The sequence below is a fragment of the Balaenoptera physalus genome (assembly GCF_965194825.1).
Source record: "Balaenoptera physalus genome assembly, chromosome: 1".
Classification (NCBI taxonomy): Eukaryota; Metazoa; Chordata; class Mammalia; order Artiodactyla; family Balaenopteridae; genus Balaenoptera; species Balaenoptera physalus.
Window position 1 is genome coordinate 21,243,744 of NC_138882.1, and position 20,198 is coordinate 21,263,941.

Genomic DNA, 20,198 nt, shown 5'->3' on the forward strand with positions numbered 1-20,198 from the left:
GGAGGTGTCCTCATTGTTTGGACCCAGGCTCCTGCCTTCATACCTGCTCCTTCACGCATCTCTTCAGCTTGCAGGTGGCATGTCTGGCCCTGGTAGGTAGGATTCCAGCCCTGACGGAGTGAATGCACCACTCAGCTTGTCTCTCCTCACCTATCTGTTTCAGGGTCCTCGTGTCCCAAATCTAAATTCTCACAACGAAGCTCTCACAATGAACTAGACTGAGTGGAGAGCACATCCCTAGTTCCATCATTTGTGACTGGAGGGGATAGCAGCCCTCGGACAAATATGGCAGCCCGGGTTCACACCCCTTCCACTGCTGCTAGGGTACAGGGACTCCCTGGAGAAAAGTGATATCAGCGGACATTTACTTCAAACAAGTATAATATGTGTTTTAAATGTCACAAACATCTACCAACATTTAAGAAGACAAGGAGATGTGCAATGCACTTTAGAAATTATACCAGAAAGGGTAAGAAACGTGAACATTTTAGCATTAATAGAGGCAACCTACAGTTACATGGAAGATTGCTATATGGAAACAGTTCATAACTCAATACTGCTGAATAAATGAGATGTTTCACTCTTTTGATATGACATGACCTGTCTCTGATTCATCATTGTAATAATTTACCTCATTTCTCTCCACCCCAGGATCCCCAACAGCATGTTAACCAGGAAGACAAAACCTCTCTTTGCCCCATCCTATATGCATTCAAATCATTTGTAGTAAGCAGAACACATTTTAGGCGCCCACTTACATAAACGTATCAGAATTACTAACAGAATATATTTTCACCAGCCAAGGGGAGAGTTTTATTTTTATAGGGTACATGGTCTGATAAACAGTGTCAGCAAAGATGGGAATTTTATCAGGTAGGGGCTTAAAAAAGAGGGAAGACCTGCAAATAGATACTTTTAAAACCTTTTTAGTGCTGGTTCCCTTTCCTTTATAACTCAATCACAAAGTCCTCTATTCAAACAAATGGTATCTGATTATTTTAATGTGCCACTATGGGCTGTAAGTTCCTTTCCCCGAGGAAGGACACAGATCCAAACTGCCACTGCTGCTTTCAGCTTATCATGCTTTCAGTGTGACTATCTTACCCCAGCAGTTAATTGATTAAGAAGACATACTGGGGCTTCCCTGGTGGCACAGTGGTTGGGAGTCTGCCTGCCAATGCAAGGGACACGGGTTCGAGCCCTGGTCTGGAAAGATCCCACATGCCGCGGAGCAACTAAGCCCATGAGCCACAATTACTGAGCCTGCGCGTCTGGAGCCTGTGCTCCGCAACAAGAGAGGCCGCGACAGTGAGAGGCCCGCGCACCGCGATGAAGAGTGGCCCCCGCTTGCCGCAACTAGAGAAAGCCCTCGCACAGAAACGAAGACCCAACACAGCCAAAAATAAATAAATTAAAAAAAGAAGAAGACATACTGTGTGTGTGGGAGACGTTGTACGTTCACAACACAAGCATCCACACACCAAATGGCAAAGATTTGAGCTCATCAGCCCCATGAATGTACATATCTGCCCAACTGCGATAGACATAAATTCACCACTATATTTGATTCCTCTGTCTCAAACTTAAATATGATACAGACTTTCCCATCAATAATGTGATGTGCTATTTACTTGGCCTTCGTGATTCTTGAGATACTTTGGAAACATTCTCTCTCCTTCTTTGTTTATAATCTGTCTCATATCAATTCTCAAAGAGCCATACTTACACACCGCAGGCATCCTGGGCTCAACTAAGATTTCTTGCTTCTAATCAAAGGAAAAAATTTGAACTCTTAAAAGAAAATACTAGTGCTGTCCGGTGAATGCCAGGAGCTGCAATTTTCTACTAGTACAGATGATAAGAATTCGTTTTCTATTTGATCCTGTTTGCACAATACTTGGAATGTTTGCGGTGTATGTAAATCAGGATCGTTAATACTGAGTCAGACCTGAAACCCAAAGGAAAGAGAGGAAGCAGTTCCTGAGAGGAGCTGATTCCTGCAAGGAAACCCTGAATTTGACACTTTGTTTCCTGGTGGCCAAGGCCAGATGGGGCACCATGTTTTGTTACCAAGACAGTGTGTTTTAAGGCCGCAGACCAATGACTCTCAAAATTCATTTGTCCAAAAGACTATTGGTTGGGACCAAAGACCAAGAGAATATCTCCTCTATTTAGAATACTTGGACTTCATTATGAATATGCCAGTAGTCTTGAAATTTGTAATAAGATAAGCAAATTATTACCTATTTTTTCATTAGGTATAAGTTCTATAGATTCCTGAGCGTGGACCATTCCATAGTCAGTTGACCACACAAATAATTGGCTTCAACATAAAATAAATGAATAAACCGAGAAAGGGGTGCCATGTGCCTGTGTACTAACTTACCCGGCCTCATCAATCTGTGACATCAAATCAGCACACGTTTCCCTGGCTACGCAGGTAATTCTGAGTCCTTCAGGGTCCCCAGGGTGCTTCTGAGTCAGCCTCCTCATCAAGCCGCCTTACTGTACCTCCATTACCGAAGCCCCTTGTGGAACTGCCACTCCTCTGATCATCACCTCTGACCCCACAGAAGCTGGCCTCTCTCCTGTCACTCCATTTCAGTCGTTAAACAAGTGTTTCCCTTAATGGTCTCCACAGCAAAGCTGAGACAAAGTCCACTTTTTTAAAAAGGTTTTTACTAAATGTCCAGGGATAAAGAAATGAAAATAGCGTGGCAAACTAATGTTTACAATTATCAGCATATCTTACTTTCCCGAGAGCCAACAGGCTCAGATCCTGTAAAGTCTTAACCTCCTTGCTGACCTCCGATCAATCTACTCATGGCATTCCTCAAGGGCTCCAACCTAGGCTTTCTTAAGCCTCTGGCTTGCTCACCCAGACACCTAGAATGTTCTTTCCCCCCTTCCTTTCCCTGGTAAACTCTAAGCCAATCTTTGCCTTAAGTGTCATCTTTTCCAGGAAACTGCCATGATGAGCCTCTCACTGCAAGACGACAGTGCCCTTTTTACGTTCACCGCTCAGTGTCATTTTACTTCATATTTCATAAGTATAGTTTTATTTTTCATACTTAAAAGCTATTTATTACCCCAAAGAATTAAAAGCAGGATCTAAAAGAGATACTTGTACACCCGTGTTCTTTGCAGCCCTATTCACAATAACCAAAGGAGGAAGTAAGCTAAGCGTCCATTGACAGATGAACAAATAAACCAAATGTGGTATAAACATACAGTGGAGTATTATGCAGCCTTCAACAGGAAGGAAATTCTGACACATGCTTCAATACAGTTGAACCTTGAGGACATATCAGAAGTTTAATAAGCCAGTCACAAAAAGACAAATACTGTGATTGTTCTTATACATAAGCAAGTACATATAGTTGTCAAATTTATAGAGACAGAAAGTAGAATGGTGGTTTCCAGGGCCTGGGGGAGGGAGAAATGGGGAGTTATTGTTTAATGGGTACAGAGTGTCAGTTTGGGAAGACAAAAAGCTTCTGAGATGGATGACGGTGGCGATTGCACAACAGTGCGAATGTGCTTAATGCTACTGCATTATACACTTAGAACTGGTTAAGATGGTAAATTTTGTTATGTATTTTTGACACACTATTAATTAATTAATTTGAAAAACTGTTCTTCAGTACTTATCTTCTCCTCTAGACTATGTACTCTCTGAGGACAGGGACTGTATCTGCATTTTCACTGTTATATTCCTATGACTTGCACATAGTAATCACTCCATATATATTTTTGAAAATAAGACAAATGAGTAAATGGTAGAGCCAGATGATCCCACTTTTGCAGGGGCACCAAATGTACCTGTGTCTCAAAGTCCACACCCCCTAATGAGACCCCTCAACCCCAGGCAGAAAAAATGTCCACGTCGCCGTGTAGTATCCATCACTCAAGCTCCCATTTCCTGTCCCAATATCTTCTTCCATCCAGGATGCAGGATGATAAACATACCCCCTCCCCTGGCCTTTCCAGGGAATCCCCCAGGAAATGTGGTCTCATTCTCTGGACCCAGATCTTATCAGAACATGGTATCACAACATCAGTACATTTTCCTAAATCTTAGTCATTCTGTCTGAAATAACCCTACAGTTAGGACAAAAAGTTCCACCAGTGATGCTGTAATGACCTTCCCTACACTATTGAGAGGGGAAGGGTGTGTTGGTAAGACGTTTCTGCAATCTTCCATGTCAGCCTTTATCCTATCAGTAACTGCTCAAACCAAAATACCTGTGACTCCAGAAGAACATGCCACAAATTTTAGCACAGAGTACTCTAAGCCCATACAGAGCCCCAAATATCTACGTTCCCCATTTCCTTTCCTCTGCAAAATTCTAGAACATGAAAAAAAATGAATATAGCTCTGGACCAGCCACATACCACAATTTACATGACCAAGCAAGACACTTAATTTCTTACACTTTTTTATTCAGGTTAATGACACTTTTGAATTTTGCCTCAAAACTTACTTAAAAATTGGTAACCAAATGGTGTATTCCAACTGATCCTTCTAAGAACAAAGGGACAATCTTCCCTAAATAAATATTAAAGTTTTCCATTGTAACTAGGTATAAAATAGATTGCAAGTTTAAATGGTAGGTTTTTAAAGTTCTTACCCATAATGGTTGTGAAAATCTTTGGGTTTGATTTTTAACCAGAACACTCATTACCCATACATATACCTAGTTAAGGATAGATGCTCACTTTCTTGTCAAATCTCTACCCTTTTAAATATCCATTCAGTTCTCGTAGAAAGTATCAGCTCTGTATCAGTTTCTTTATTAAAGGTATTATATCTTTATTAAAGATATTTCTTTCATATCTCTCTCCAATACTTAGTAATACCTCTTCCAAACCTGAATTTTTAGAGCAAAAGGTGTCAGCAACAAGGAACAGGATATTATCAACCTCATGTCAGAACTTACGGTGAATTTTTGAAAATCCATATCTTGAATCTATAAACCTGGAAGTTTTCTTGTTTTATTTCCTCAGCTACACTTATTGTCTCACTGTAGACATAAAACCTAAGGAGACAAATTCATCTCTTATTCCAATAGCCCTCCCGGACTCCAAGTTCCCTCTGAAACATACGCTGAGGTCATTCTGATAGGAGTGGTCCATGCAAGCCTTGTGCATCTAGCATCGTCACACATCTTACACTGAGACCGAGCCTGTGGGAATTTTATCTTGTGCAAATTAGGGCGCTGGACACTAGAAACCACTGAAATATGGAACTAAATATTCTGCAACTTTTGAAAAAAACTCCAGTTAGATGGCATTAGCTGTGGACTGACAATGCCTCTTGCTGCTTTTTTCCTACACTGTGGTTTGCACAGCTTTTGGGGAACTGCAATAAAAATCGAGTTGTTGAGAGCTGTTCCTTCACAGCAGGCATCCCAAGAACGCAGAGAACCATTCAATGAGGAGCTTCGGTCAGCCGCAGAGGTTAAGGGCATGCGCTCTCGGGAACCAATCAGGTTCCTTCCCAGCTACATCATTTACTAGGCACATGACCCAGAGCAAGCTAGTTAATATCCTTCCGTCTCAGTCCTCTCATCTTTAAACCGGGGATAGCAGTGTCCCCACCTCGGAGAATTGTTATGAGAGCAAAATGGATAGTAGATGTAGAAGACTCACAGCATTACATGCACACAGTGAGCATAGCTCGTTACCATGACAGCTCAATAAATGAGGTAACAATAAATGTTGGTTCATATCATTCCTTACTTGGTCCTATAATTGATTTCTAGCTCCCAAAGTTTTCAAGGGTCTTGGCTTAGTCCTAATCCTTTAAATTACACCTCACTGCCCCCTACTCTCCTCCGTTGTCACTAGAAAATAAAATGTCCACTCCCTATAGGCTGCTGGACCATTTGGGGTCCGAAGAGAGTTCTAGAGGAGAAAGCCAAATGAGGGCTCTCTCATGAGTGGAAAGGCCATTCTCTCATTGGTTTGCTTTGCTCAAGAAAAAAAAAAAAATGCACCTATAACATTTGCTCTGAACAATGAAGGGAAAAAGGGATCTCATTCAATATATAGGTGTTTTATTTTACCTGTGGAGGACCAAGATTCCTGAAGCTGGCTTCTAGTCAAGGCAGATAAGCCATGTATGCATATGTGTAACCCTCAACCCACTAGTAGCTAATAAATTGATCTACTGATAGTTGACCCGAAGAGTTAATTCAATGAATAAAAGACTCTGGGCTTTTTCTTTCTACCTAACACAACTCTGTCTTACTTTTATTTGGGATTCCTGGTATGGGACACAAAGAGGAAGCAGAAGTGGGACTCCTTAAAGCTTACTCCTTTTTCATTGAACTAAGGAGTAATTGAAAGGTAAATATGTCCATTGGTCTCACCAAATTAGAGGCTATGTTAAAATCACCATCAACATTATGAATGGCAGTGAAGCTCTGTATAGGGTAAAAAGAAGGAATACTGAAAATAAATCCCATGAGAGGAAGTTCCATTTTGCTTTACCATCCTTCTCCAAAAACAGCCTTAGGAATGGGACATGGAATGAAAAGTCAGTATAAGGACACACAAATCACTTAGTGATTTTTCCCAGAGTGGACACCCACCGGAGCCGGTGGGGTGGTACGAGAAGGGCTGAGGTGAAGATGGCCCAGCGGTAGCCATTTACCCCATGAAGCACGCTGGCAAGATCTTGCTATAGTCTTCTGCATCAACGTGCATCTCCTATACGTAACTGTCTAGATATGCTGTGTGTTAGGGCAGGGAGAGTGCTCATACACGTGGCTGTTCCCTTGTGAGGAACAGCAGCTGTGCCTTGGGGTTAAGGTGCTGCTGACCGCTGGCCACTAACCATCCTCCTCTCTGCTCTTCTGCTTAGGGCCTGGAACACAGAAATTGTACAGGTTTGGAGTGAAGTTAGGGATGCTGGCAAGTGGAGAGCATATCTGACTGTCTTTTCTATCATTCTAAGAGCTTTTCTGAGAAAAGAAAAAGTCCACGGGTATGAGCTTGCAATAACAGACTGCCATGGGAGAAAAGCATGGAATGGATTGCCAGGTGCGTCGAGAAGGATAAGTTTCTGCATAGTGCCTCACTTCCTTCAGGTCTCTGCTCCCCACCCACTCAGTTGTTGTGTTCTGTCTTCTCATCACCATCTGATATAGCCATGCATTCACTTGCTTACTTGGATCCTCCAGCCAGAGCATAAACCCCATGAAAAGTATCAATAAGACTGCTTCATTGACTGCCTTATCCCCAGCACCTAAGACAATACCTGGAACATAGTAGGCACTCAATAAATAATTGCTGAATGAATGAGTAAATCTGTTGTAGCTGTTAAATAGTTTTAACGCTAGACTCCTGGAGACAGAGAAGGATGCCATACATCAACTTCAGAATAGTCTAATCTCATTTCACAGATGAGGAGACTAAGGCTCAGAGAGGTCATGGTTTGCTTCAAATCTTGCTAGCCCAGAAGATCAGATTGAGGCTCAATGGACCACTGACCAGCCTGCCCTCAGTGAACATAAACACTTATGCTGTAAACATATGACACGTGACAGAGTGGTGGAGAGGAACTAGAAGGGAATTTCCTGCGCACTCCTGGGACATTCCCCAAATGGAAAGGGGAGCACTTAGCTCCGAGAAGCAGAACAGATGAGGGTGAACAGCAGCCAGGCGGCCCCTGTCAAACAGGCTTCACACCTGGGGATGGCGGTGCAATGAAACAGATGGCTACCCTGAAATGTGGCAGCTGCTGTAGTCAGGCAAAGTGAGCGCACCCCTGGCGAAGATCATCACAGTCAGTGGGTGCTCAATCATGAAAAGGAGGAACAGGTAAGCAAAATAGATGCACATGCATTTTGTAATTTTTAGCTTATCCTTTCAATTTTCCCCAACTAGTAAGGTAGGCTCCATGAAAACAGGGTCTTTTCTCTCTCATTTAATAGATAGTTATTAAATATATGAAAAGATGAATGAACGAATTATGAAGTATCTCTCACATGACAGACATAATGCTAAACACAGAGGATGGTTCCTGTCCCGGGAGCTCAAAGTAAGCCCTAACTTACCACACAATGTGTTTTGTGTTAAACTAGAACCATGAAAGGATTCCAGAGGAAACTGGGCTTTGGGGAGTTAGGAGGTTTCAAGAAATGCATCAGGTAGGAGTCAACAATTAATTTGGGTATTGTAAAAAAAAAAAAAGTAGAAATGAATCAGGAATAGAAGATGGGGAACTGAGGGAACAGCCTATGCTAATACCCAGAAGCAGGAGAGGGTGGGAGGAACCCCCAAAAGCGCCATGTCACCTAGAAAAAAGCATAAATCCAAGTTCAAACCCTGACTCGGCTTCTTATCACCAGAATATTCTTGGACAAATCACTCAACTCATCTGAGCTTTGGTTGTAAACATCTATAATGTAGGGGAAATACTGCCTATATTTCAGATTCTTACAAGGATTCCATGAGATGGTGCTTTCTGTAGAGGATCTGGTACATGGTTGATTCCAGGAATTTCCATCTGCCATTATGGTGTAGGGAATGGGCTAAATGTGACCTGAAATGGCAAGCCAGGGCCAACTCATGGGTGGCTTCAGGTGACACACAAATTTTGTACTTTGACAAGGAAGCATAAGAAGGAGATGCAGGGTTTTAGGAAGGGAAGTGATAGGATCAGGTTTCCCTTTCATGTGGGTCACTGTGAAAGTAATTACAAACATGGATGGGTTTGGGTTTCTAAGAGGGCTGGCAGGGAGACCATGAAGTGGTCACCTGCAATAATCCAGGCAGGAAATAAAGGTCTGGACTCAGGAAGAAGCAATGGAGATAGACAGGAGGGGATGGCCATAGCATATGTAGGAGCAAGATTAATTGGTAGAACTTAATTATTCATGGCTTCAGTGGAATAGAAGCCTAGAAAGTGCTTGTGAATATGGTCTTCAGACCAGGGCCAGACCCAAACTGTTTGTTACCAGTTGGCAATGAAATAAGTACAGAATCAAGAGTAAGAGTTTAAGAAGTTTCACAGCAAGATATTTTTATTGTATTTTATAAAAGTAGTAAACTGCAACAGAGTCTGCGTTTTTAGATGGTTTGGGAACCATTGGTCTGTGGCAATGCTGTCCAATGGAAATATAATGAAGCCATGTATGTAAGTGGAATTCATGTTAATAACATATTTTATTTAACTCAATACAGTAAGTCCCCAACATACGAACGAATTCTATTCAGAGAGCACGTTCGTAAGTCCAATTTGTTTGTAAGTCCAATTTGTTCGTAAGTCCAACAAAGTTAGCCTAGGTACCCAACTAACACAATCGGCTATATAGTACTGTACTGTATTAGGATTATAATACTTTTCACACAAAAAATACATACAAAACAAACAAACACAAAAAATAAAGAAAACATTTTTAATCTTATAATACAGTGCCTTGAAAAGTACAGTAGTACAGTGCAACAGTTGGCATGCAGGGGCTGGCATCGAGGAACAGGCAAGAAGAGTTCCTGACTGGAGGAGGGAGAGGAGGTGAGAGATGGTAGAGCTGAAGGATCGTCAGCAATAGGCGACGGAGGGCAAGCTGAAATTTCACTCATGCCTGACGTTGATGGAATGCACGTCCGCATCTTTGAAAGTTCGCAACTTGAATGTTCATATGTAGGGGACTTACTGTATATGTAATCAACATAAAAATGTCAATGACATTTTTACATTCTTTTTTTTCAAAATCTGGTATGTATTTTATAATTATTACATATCTGAATCTGGATTAGCTACATTTCAACCACTCAACAGCCTGAATGCCCAGTGACTACTGTACTGAACAACCCAGATGTAGAATGTCTATCAGTTGCTGCTTTAAGTGATTGAGTAGATGGTCATGTGTTAACTGTATCTTAGAGGAGGAATAGTGTTAGGGGGAAATACCCCTAATTCTACTGCGGAGAGATTTCTCCTAAATATGCATAGCCTCTTGCCCCACCTCTTACCCCTCCCCTGGAGAAGTGGAAGAGTTTCCTGTGGGTAACTTTGGGGAAACAAACTGGGCATGTCCAGCTCAGCAACTCCGTTCTTCTCCTTTAGGAGCTAGCCTGACCAGAGAGAGCACAGACCTTTGCTTCTCTTCTCAAGGACACCCTCCATATAAGGAGGCCCGCCATGGCCCCTCACTGCCCTGATCCAGAGGGTAAACCCTCCTAGTTCTGAGGTTGTGTTATAAATTCCTTTGACACTCACAATAAGTCATATCCATCAAATTAGTCTTTATCATTAATAAAGGTAATATTCAGCCTCCAGCTCTGCCTGCATCAGCAGAGGCTTGTTCCAGTGGTGTGAGTGGAGAGGTTCTCAGCAAAGGGATTGACCTCTCAGGAGGGGATTTTAGGGTGCAGGTAGTGATAGCTTGACCTTGAATTAGATAGCAACGGGCCCAAGTACACATGTGTGGCCCATGTAGGGCCTCAGAAGATGCTGGCAGGCGATAGAGTCCTTAGTAAGCAAGCACAGCTTCGGCAATGACCCAACATTAGGAAAAAGAGAGCCTGTCCTTATGCTATTGTTATAGACTTCAGGGAATTTACAATACTAGCTGTTTTTAAACTTCAAAAGAGTTGCGTTCGGCATGTACTTCAGAGAACTAAGGAGGCTCTAGGTTTAAAGTATTAATGCCAGACCTAGCAAGTATACTAGCTCCCCCATTCTGTATCCTTAAGAAGAAAGTGATGGAGTAACTAATCTTGGATTTAGGAGGTTTGCTCCCAAACTCAAGAGTGAGCCACCACCAAATGGTCCAAGTTGGTTCATGATTACTTGAGGACATAAGATGGAGTCAGTTTCTTACCCTTCAACAACTGCACAGTTATATCACCTTAGCACTGTATAACACCTGCAAATAAGAGAATGCGGTTGCTCTGTAAATAGATACATCCCACACTCACATTGCTCAGTTTAGAACTGAGTAAGTAGGTCTATACAATTCTGGGGCTCAGTTAGTGAGACCATTTGTCACACAAAATAGTGCTCTCCAAGCTAAGGTCTGTACGCAATTATGGTAATGTTTTGGCTTCCAACTAATTACTTACTTTGTATTTTACATTTTCAACATAAAATCTGACAAAAATAATAAGTTCCATTTGGGAGATATTTTTTTAAATTTCAGGGAGATATTGAGGCATCCTATAGGCAATTGACTAAGTTGTCTAAAGATATTAAAATGAATTTGGATAGAGATGAAGATGTAGAAGTAACCAGTGTATGTGTAGATGGTGTTTGAAACATAGATGTATAAGAGGTCATGCAGGAAGCTTTTAAGAGAGGAAGCCAAGAGCTAAACTCTGTAGAACAAAGGCATCTGAGAAATGGACAGAGAAAAGAAAGACACCAAGGAATTGCCAGAAGAAAATAAGAGGGTAATGTTTCTATGAAGGAAGATGGAAAGAATGTTTGAAAATGGAGTAAATAGACAACAGTGTGACTGCTATTTACAAATTTATTCATCCAGCAAATATTTATTGAGTATCTACTAGGTGAAGAGACTGTTCTAAGCACCAGGAATTTAACAGTGATTAAGACAGAATAAGTCCTTCCTTGTGTGAAGTTTGTGATCTAGTGCAAATTCATACATATCAAGTAAGATTAAGAAGGCATGAAGATCGTCCACTGGGTTTGGCCATCAGGTGGTCATTAGAGATTTCAGCAAAAGCAAGTGCAATGGCATAGAGGGGTAAAAGCAGACAGAAATGAGTTCAGGAATGTATGGGAACTGGGGCCGTAACAAAACAAGACTGTACAGAGTGGTTATTGAGAATATTTGAGGGGTGGGAGAGAAAGAGTCAGTCAAGAGAGAAACTGCAGACCCAGGAGAGATGATAAAAATTTTCAGAAGAAACTTACAAGCTCATGCATGGGTAAATGTAGTCTATTGTGGTGCAAATTCTACTCTGAGATTATAAGAAGAAGATTAAATTTGTCAAACACTCCCTGAGTGCCTTATTCCATGGTGGGCACTCTGCTAGATGCAGGAGGATACTCCTTGATCTTAAGGATCTCTCAATCCAGTAGAGTAACTGAACAAGAATAATTAAAATGATCATTATCATGTATTGAGTGAGACACTGTTCTAAGCACTTAGAGGGAATATCACGTTTAATTGACCTAGCAAACCATGCAGGAAGGATGATTATTATTCCCCCTGTGACAGATGATGCCACCGAGGGACAGAAAGGTGAAGTACTTAGCCCAGGAGACAGGCTGGTAAATGATGGAGCCAGGAATTGAAACAAGACAGTTCAAGCCCAGGGCCCTAACTCTTATCAACGGAAGATAATCTTAATCACTTTTGTTTATCCCCATGCAACATTTACACTGAAATAATGTCTCTTTTCAGGTTTTAGGTGGTTACTTGTCAACATCTATGACCCTCAGAGTCAAGCCTCTGGTGTATCACCAGAAGGTGAGTTCAAATGGATGTTTGTCTTACTTTAGCAGAGTCGGGGTGACAAACAAATCAACTGCTTGGAGAAGATTAACACATGGCCTGCTGTGGATTATTGTTTAGCCTGAAGGGCTGGGACCTGGCAAACTCCTCTCTGTTTTCTGAAACTTTGACAGTCATGGAAGACTCTAGCCATTCTTTCAGAGAGGAAGTCTCTCAAGTCCTTCCAAACATTGTCGGTGACTCTCACTACCCCCTGACTCAACCCAGATGAAATTGGTTCCATATAGAGAGGGGCTCTAAACCACAGGAAACATATGGAAAAGGACAAATGGAGTGGAAGACTTTAAGGATGTTTTATTCTCCAGACATCATCAAGTATAAAAAGAAAATGTGAAAATAAAGTCTTGGAGGACATAAAAAATTACAATAAGTCAAGAAACATACCAAATGCTTAGATGGGCAAGCCTAAAAACAATAATGTATCCCATTAAGGCAACCCCAATAAATCCACTAGCACTTTTTTTTGAAAATTGAAAAAATACTTCTGATTTAAGAAAAAAATGAAAGTATTTTAAAAGAAAATAGTAGTGGGGTTAGAAAAAGAGACACTTGTCCTTCTAGGTAAGAAGTTATGCTATAATAAAGCTACAATAATTAAAGTGTTGTGGTTCTAGGACAGAGCTTGACTGACAGATCAATGGATCAGAATACAGTCCTGAGAAAGACACAAGCATGTAGAGGAATTTAGCAGATTATTAAGCTGTTACTTCAAATCAGCAGAAAAATGAAAATATTTCTAATAAATAGTGTTGGGACAACTGGCTAGCAGTTTGAATAAAATTTAATTTGGATTCTTACCATGTGTCTTATTCCAAAATAAATTCAGGATGGATTAAATATTTAAATGTAAAGCAAACACATAAAAACACCAGATGAAAATTCAGGTGGATATTTTTATCATCCTTATATGAAGGATTTTCTAATTATGCCATCAAAGTGAGAAACCATAAAGGATACATTTGAACCCATAAGAATTCAAAACATGTATATGGTAAAACCCACTGTCCCCATTATTAAAAGAGAAAAAAAATTAATTGAACACATGGCACCCCAGGATACTGAGAAAAATAAGGTGTTCATGCTTCTATGGAATAAAGTGTGGTTTCAAGAACTCATGCAAGAAACCTTCCCGAGGACCCTCTGGGTCAGATCTTCCAGGTGCCAAGGACACAGCTAAGCAGGGAGACTGGCTTCTTGCTCTCACTGAACTTGGGACCCAGTGATGAGTGAGTGGGAGACAGAAAAACAAAAAACTGTTTAATGTTCTGCAGAGATGAGTACTATGATTAAAAGAAAGCAGAATGCTGGGGCACAGGGGCTGGTGAGGAGCAAGGGGTCAAGGAAGGTCAAGTTGAAGAGGTGATAGTTAACCGAAGGGCTGAAGGACAAGGAGCAACACAGCAGAGAATGGGGCAACATAAGGCAAATCCACTCAAAACAGAAGAATGGAAATGGTGGTATCCAGAAGGTATTATATATAAAGAATCACAGGGCTCTTACACAGAATCTGATGTGTGTTTACTATTCTCAGCCCAGTTAACTCATTTTTCCACTTCTTTTTAAATTTATACTTTGCCGGCCCAGCCCAGTTGAAGGCCAATTTTATATATACTTTCTATTTCAGAATCTGAGCTCTTTTTGAAATCTCAATGTTTTATAAGCAGATATACAAGCTTTATTTTTAAAGAAATTTAAGTTTTCATGGACATGTGAAAATTAACCAGAAACTGAGTTTTTTATTTCCTGGACCAACCAAGAAAAAGCATGTGCCTCCAGAAAGGGCTTACATATGACTAGGGAGAAGACAGATGTAGAAATAGACATGAGTATCTGTGTCTGTGTGCACACATGAGCGTGGTGAGGTGTGAAGATGTGTAGAGACCCACAACACATGGCTTGGTGACAGGCACCTACATGTAGCTCAAACTCAAATACAGTTCCCTGTAAACCTGCTGTGACTCCCTCCCATTCTCTCCCACTCAAGAAAGCAGTTCTGTGAATTAAGAGAAATGAAAAGGGCAGTTGAGTTGGAAGTGCAATGGAAGAAATGAACCTATTCTACCACCTGCAAAACCCTTAGTTGTACCATGACAGAATTCAATTCAAAATGCAAAAGGGACATGCTGTTTTGATTACTATAGCTTTGTAATATAATCTGAAGTCAGGGAGCGTGATTCCTCCAGCTCTGTTCTTTTTCAAGATCGTTTTGGCTATTCAGGGCCTTTTGTGTGCCCATACAAATTTAAACATTTTTTGTTCCAGTTCTGTGAAAAATGCCATTGGTAATTTGACAGGGATTGCATTGAATCTGTAGATTGCCTTGGATAATATGGTCATTTTAACAATATTATTTTTTCCAATCCAAGAACACAATATATCTTTCCATCTGTTTGTGTCATCTTCAATTTCTTTCATCAGTGTCTTATAGTTTTCAGAGTACAGGTCTTTTGCCTCCTTAGGTAGGTTTATTTCTAGTATTTTTTTTTTTTTTTTGATGGATGGTAAATGGGATTGTTTCCTTAATTTCTCTTTCTGATCTTTCATTGTTAGTTTATAGAAATGCAACAGATTTCTGTATATTAATTTTGTATCCTGCAACTTTACCAAATTCATTTATGAGCTCTAGTAGTTTTCTGGTGGCATCTTTAGGATTTTCTGTGTATAGTATCACATCATCTGCAAACAGTGACAGTTTTATTTCTTCCTTTCTAATTTGGATTATTTTTATTTGTTTTTCTTCTCTGATTTTTGTGACTAGGACTTCTAAAATTATGTTGAATAAAAGTGGCAAGAGTGGACATCCTTCTCTTGTTTCTGATCCTAGAAGGAATGCTTTCAGCTTTTCACTATCAAGTATGATGTTAGCTGTGGGATTGAAACTGTTATTCCCAACAAGCATAAACCCAAAGAACAGGAATACATAAATTATACCATATGATGTAAAAAAAAAAACAAAAAACTTACTTTAAACTCTAAGTAATTAACAGAAACAACAATTAATTGGTAAATCAATTATCAATAATTCTATAAATTAATCATCCAATGAATTGATTTTAGGCAAATAGGTCTGCTTCACTCAAGCATGCTTGTTATTTCTAATCTCATCCCAAGCATTTATTGAGCCCTTTCTTTAGTGCTGAGACTTGAGAGAATGTAAGGCTTATAAAACCCAGTCTCTGCAGCCAAAGATGCACAAAGCACACCTCTTCCGAAGCTTCCAGAACCCACAAAGTAAGCATTACCCCAGAGTGGGGACCCCACTCAGCTACCCACACATGAGAGTTCAGACATTTGTTTTGCTCAAAGTGTAAAAAAACCCTGCCATTTTGCTAAGTCATGTTTTATTTATGAGATGATGATATCATTGCAAAGCTATCTTATCATTATGGAAGCTTGGACTATATAAAGAAAATTGAGCTTCAGAAAAAAAAACAAAGACCATACTTTAGTTTTAACATCTTCATTTTTATTAAATGAAACACTGGTTCCGGAAGCCAATTTTTTATGTTACTTATAAAACTTCTTTTTGAAGGAGGCCTTCTGTTTCACCCCACCTCATTCATTCAGCAAACATTTACTGAGTATCATGTGCCAGTTAAGCCTGACCCAGTCAATGGCACTGAGTTCCTGTTACCTTGGTGTCCATCAACGTTGAGGCAAATACAACAGCAGGTACTATTACTACCATGATGGATATTCTCCAGCACACAGGCAGGGCAGGATTAGTGAATCCTATTCTCTCTCTCATGGGTCTTTACCTCTCTTCTCCTCTCAAAGAGCAGAGTGAAAGGAATCTTCAGTTAAAGTTGACTGCCATGACTATGGTGATTCCAGTTAAGAGAGTTAAAATGCAGGAATGGTGCTAATGACTAGATCACACGAAGGAGTCCAAACCCCTGGGGGCTGATGTGTAATCCAATAAACTCATAAGCAACAAAGTAAAAGAATCAAACGTATTAAATAACTCATCCTGCATGAAGCAAGTGAGAAAAAGGGAAAGAAGCATATGCTTTGGTACAAGGTCACCAACACACACACAGACTCCCCTAAACAGACATATCACACTGTCAGTCACACACACAAATATTCACACCGCACACTCAGATGTACTCGTGTGAGAAAAGTTGGTGGACTACCTGTCATCCCAATGACTCATTCCTAGATCTTACCAGTTCTTCAAGTATGAAAACCCTTCTGGTACCAAACGTAAACATCATTTGCCCTAAGTATTAAAAAGGATCAACTGGACCCAGATACATCAGTTGCAGGAGAACGTGAGGATGGAGACCCTACTAGGATAGCAAAAGCCCAAGTGGTAGTACCTGGGAGGCCCGGGGCAAAATGGAACCCAGTGATGGGGTCCCACATGTCCACAAGTGTTACTGTTCTTCCCAACTGCATTACACACTGCCTCTTCCAATTCCACGAGTCTGCTTTACTGCACTCTACGGCCAGACATTTGGGAAGACCCTGCTCTGTGCCTAGACATAAATTAATTCAGAAGTACTTAGTAAGCACCTACTATGTACTCCCGCTCACTGTTCCAGGTATCAAGAACAAAGAAAAAAACGAGAGAGTCTCTGATCCCAAGGAATGCTTAAGCTTGCTGAGAAACATCACACAATTAGCCAATATTGTAAAACATGTGAATCAGATCTAAGTTGTATATTCAGAAAGAGAAGGAGGACATCTGGAAGTATTAGAGAAGGCATGGAATGCTTCATGGAGGAATGGGACTGAGTGGGTCCCCAACACCTCGTTCTTACTCCTGAAACTATGAGCTGGAGCCTGGGTGGGCACCACACCCAGGTGCCACCTGGAGGGGCAGCATACAGTGGTGGAGTGTGTGGATGTGTCCTGACAGACCTGGTTCGAATCGTGATTCTGCATACATTTGCAGATTCAGCAAAGTCATTTAATCTCTCTGAGTCCTACTTACATCATCCATAAAATGAGACTAAAGAGCTCATGTGTGCAAAGTCTCACATCAATGCCTGACACATAACAGATGCTCAGTCCATGGTAGTTATCATTAACCAAAGTTACTTCCCTATGATGAAGGAGAAAGTTATTCTATGCTATTTTAGTCAAAGTTTAATTATACACCTGAAATCATCAAAAGTTACCAAAGACCTCCAAATCTTATTTTTAAGGCAGTAATTCCCAAGCTTTGCTCCATAGTGGAATCACCTGGGGATCTTTAAATTATACTGATGCCTGGGTCCCATCCCAGACATTCTGGTTGAGTTGGTCTGAGGTGCAACCTGGGTACTGAGATTGTTCAAAACTCTCCAGATTAGGTGATGCTCATGTGCAGCAAAGTTTGGGACACTATTTTATGGCAAAACACTACCTCCTGTCCCACAGAAGTTTATTAGAGCAGCAGAGCAAGAATCAGACATGGGAAGCACTTCTCAACATGAGTGCCTTATTCATTGCATTAGAGCTCTCCAGAGAAACTGGACCAATGGAGACAGAGATGATAGATAGATAGGTAGGTAGATGATAGATAGATAATAGATGATACATAGATAGATAGATAGATAGATAGATAGATAGATAGATAGATAGATAGATATAGACAGAGATTGATTTATTATAAGGACTTGGTGATTACAGAGGCTAAGTCCCAAGATCTGCAGTCAACAAGCTAGAGACCCAGGAGAGCAGCTGGTATAGTTCTAGCCCAAAGGCCAGATAAAGACAATGTCCCAGCTTGAAGGCAGTCAGGCAGGAGGCGTTCCCTCTTACTCATTGAGGGCCAGCCTTTTTGTTCTGTTCAGGCCTTCAACTGATTGGATGAGGCCCACCAATATTAGGAAGAGCAATCTGCTTTACATAATCTACAGATTCAAAAGTTAATCTCACCTGTAAACACCCTCACAGACACACTCAAAATAATGTTTGGTCAAATGTCTGGGCACCCAGTGGCTTAGTCAATTTGACACATAAAATTAACTGTCACATTTATATTGTATCCCATGCTTTGAGCACATTCCTTGGCATATAATTCTTGCCAGGTCCATTCTTGTTGAATAAAGGCAAATGGAAAAAAATCAGATGTTCTCAGCTCTCAAACTGTATGCATGTTCCAAAGGAAGGAAGCAGAGAGGAAGATGAGGAAGAGCTAAGTACCTGAAGATAAACTACAAACCAATGAAGGACCAAGAGTCAAGGGTTATTAGTTCTTCAGAGAGAACACACACACACACATGCATACACAAACATACACACACATATACACATAAACATATATGCAGACACATACACACACATGCACACACACACACACACACACACACACAAAATCACATATACACACACACATATATGCATCCATCAAACCAAATCAGAGAAAGAACATTTCTAGCTTAACCCCTTCCCTTTAAAGACAAGGAAACTGAGGCCCAGAGAGATGGTGACTTGTCCAAAGTCACAGCAAATGAACAACTGTCCTAAGACCAGCACTCAGGACCCCAGAGCTTCAGTGCAGCACCAATGTGATATGGTTTGCCTGCTGTGTAATCCTGCCTGTGGTCCTGGGTGCCCCAAACATTCTAAAACTCCCTCTTACTCCTGCTGAGCCCTGTGTGATGAGAAGCTGATGGCAGAACCCTGCGGCTCTTGATGTCCTTCCAAATAGCAGAGCCAGCACCCCAGGGAGCAATGGTTCCTCCTGGCCCTGAATGTACAGATTTTGAGAAGGTAGGCAAAATGAATGGGAGGCAGATCCACGTGCTAATTGCTTTGAGATCATTATAATCAATATCAGTTGCCCCGGACCAAGGCTGCCTTTGCCTTGTCAGGCTGCTGACATTTTGTGCTCCGTCAACCACCTTCTTGCTCCAAAGTGATAACATTATTGATTTTCATCCTGTCCCATTAAGGCCACCCTCTCACATCTGAGGGATAGATGATGCCCGTGCTCATAGTTTGCTCATCCCCAGATGCCTTAGTGGAAAAGGCTATAGAGAAAGAAGGTTATCTTTGCAATTTCACACCCTCAGATTCTGTCCACAGCCTAAAAAAAATGCACTTTCACACAAATCACACTGCCTGATTTTCTTAAACGCCCTTTTTGTGCTTCTCCATATGTCACCTTTTTTTAAACCCAGATGAAACTTTCCCTTCTTCCTCCCTGTGCTCTGATGATGCTGGGCTTCAAACACGCACTGAAGATGAGTTGCTTGCCCAGCTCTCTCCCCCGATGAGAAGTTGGGAAGATCATAGGTTTGGGATCAGAGAGAGCTGGGTTCAAACCATGGCTTCACCATTTACCAGTGCTATGACCTTGAACAGGTTGTCTAACTCCCCTCCAGGCCTTCATCACTCCATCTTTGAGAGGGCAAATAGTAACACCTGCCCCATCACCTTGCTGAGCTCTTTAAATGAGATCACATGTAGGAAGTACCGAGTTGGTACCCACTAACCCTACGCATCTCATCCTCTTCCTTCTCTCCTGCTCTATCCTGATAGACTGTGCCCCGTACTCCCCACACCCACCACCAGACAGGGCCACGCGTCCCTCTTCTGTGAGTTTCCCTAGCACTACATATGGCACAGGAGAGCCACAACCAACGTTTGTGGAATTGAGGACAGCAAGTAGGATAAACTTTTATAGGTGATGAAACTGCCTCTTGGAGAGAATCAGTGGTGCTGGTAATAGAAGCCAGTCTACCATGCTACGCTCTTGACAATTCCTTTAAT

General features: G+C 41.2%; 1 long non-coding RNA gene across 1 annotated transcript in view; it reads left to right on the forward strand.

Annotated features, from left to right (window-relative positions):
- The window catches only part of LOC309644610, a 773,586-nt gene extending 757,102 nt beyond the window's left edge, over window positions 1-16,484 (forward strand). The window contains exon 2 of the long non-coding RNA XR_014254517.1: window positions 1,300-16,484. This is a non-coding gene — a long non-coding RNA (uncharacterized lncRNA). The remainder of the gene's footprint in view (window positions 1-1,299) is intronic.
- The last annotated feature ends 3,714 nt before the right edge of the window (window positions 16,485-20,198 follow it).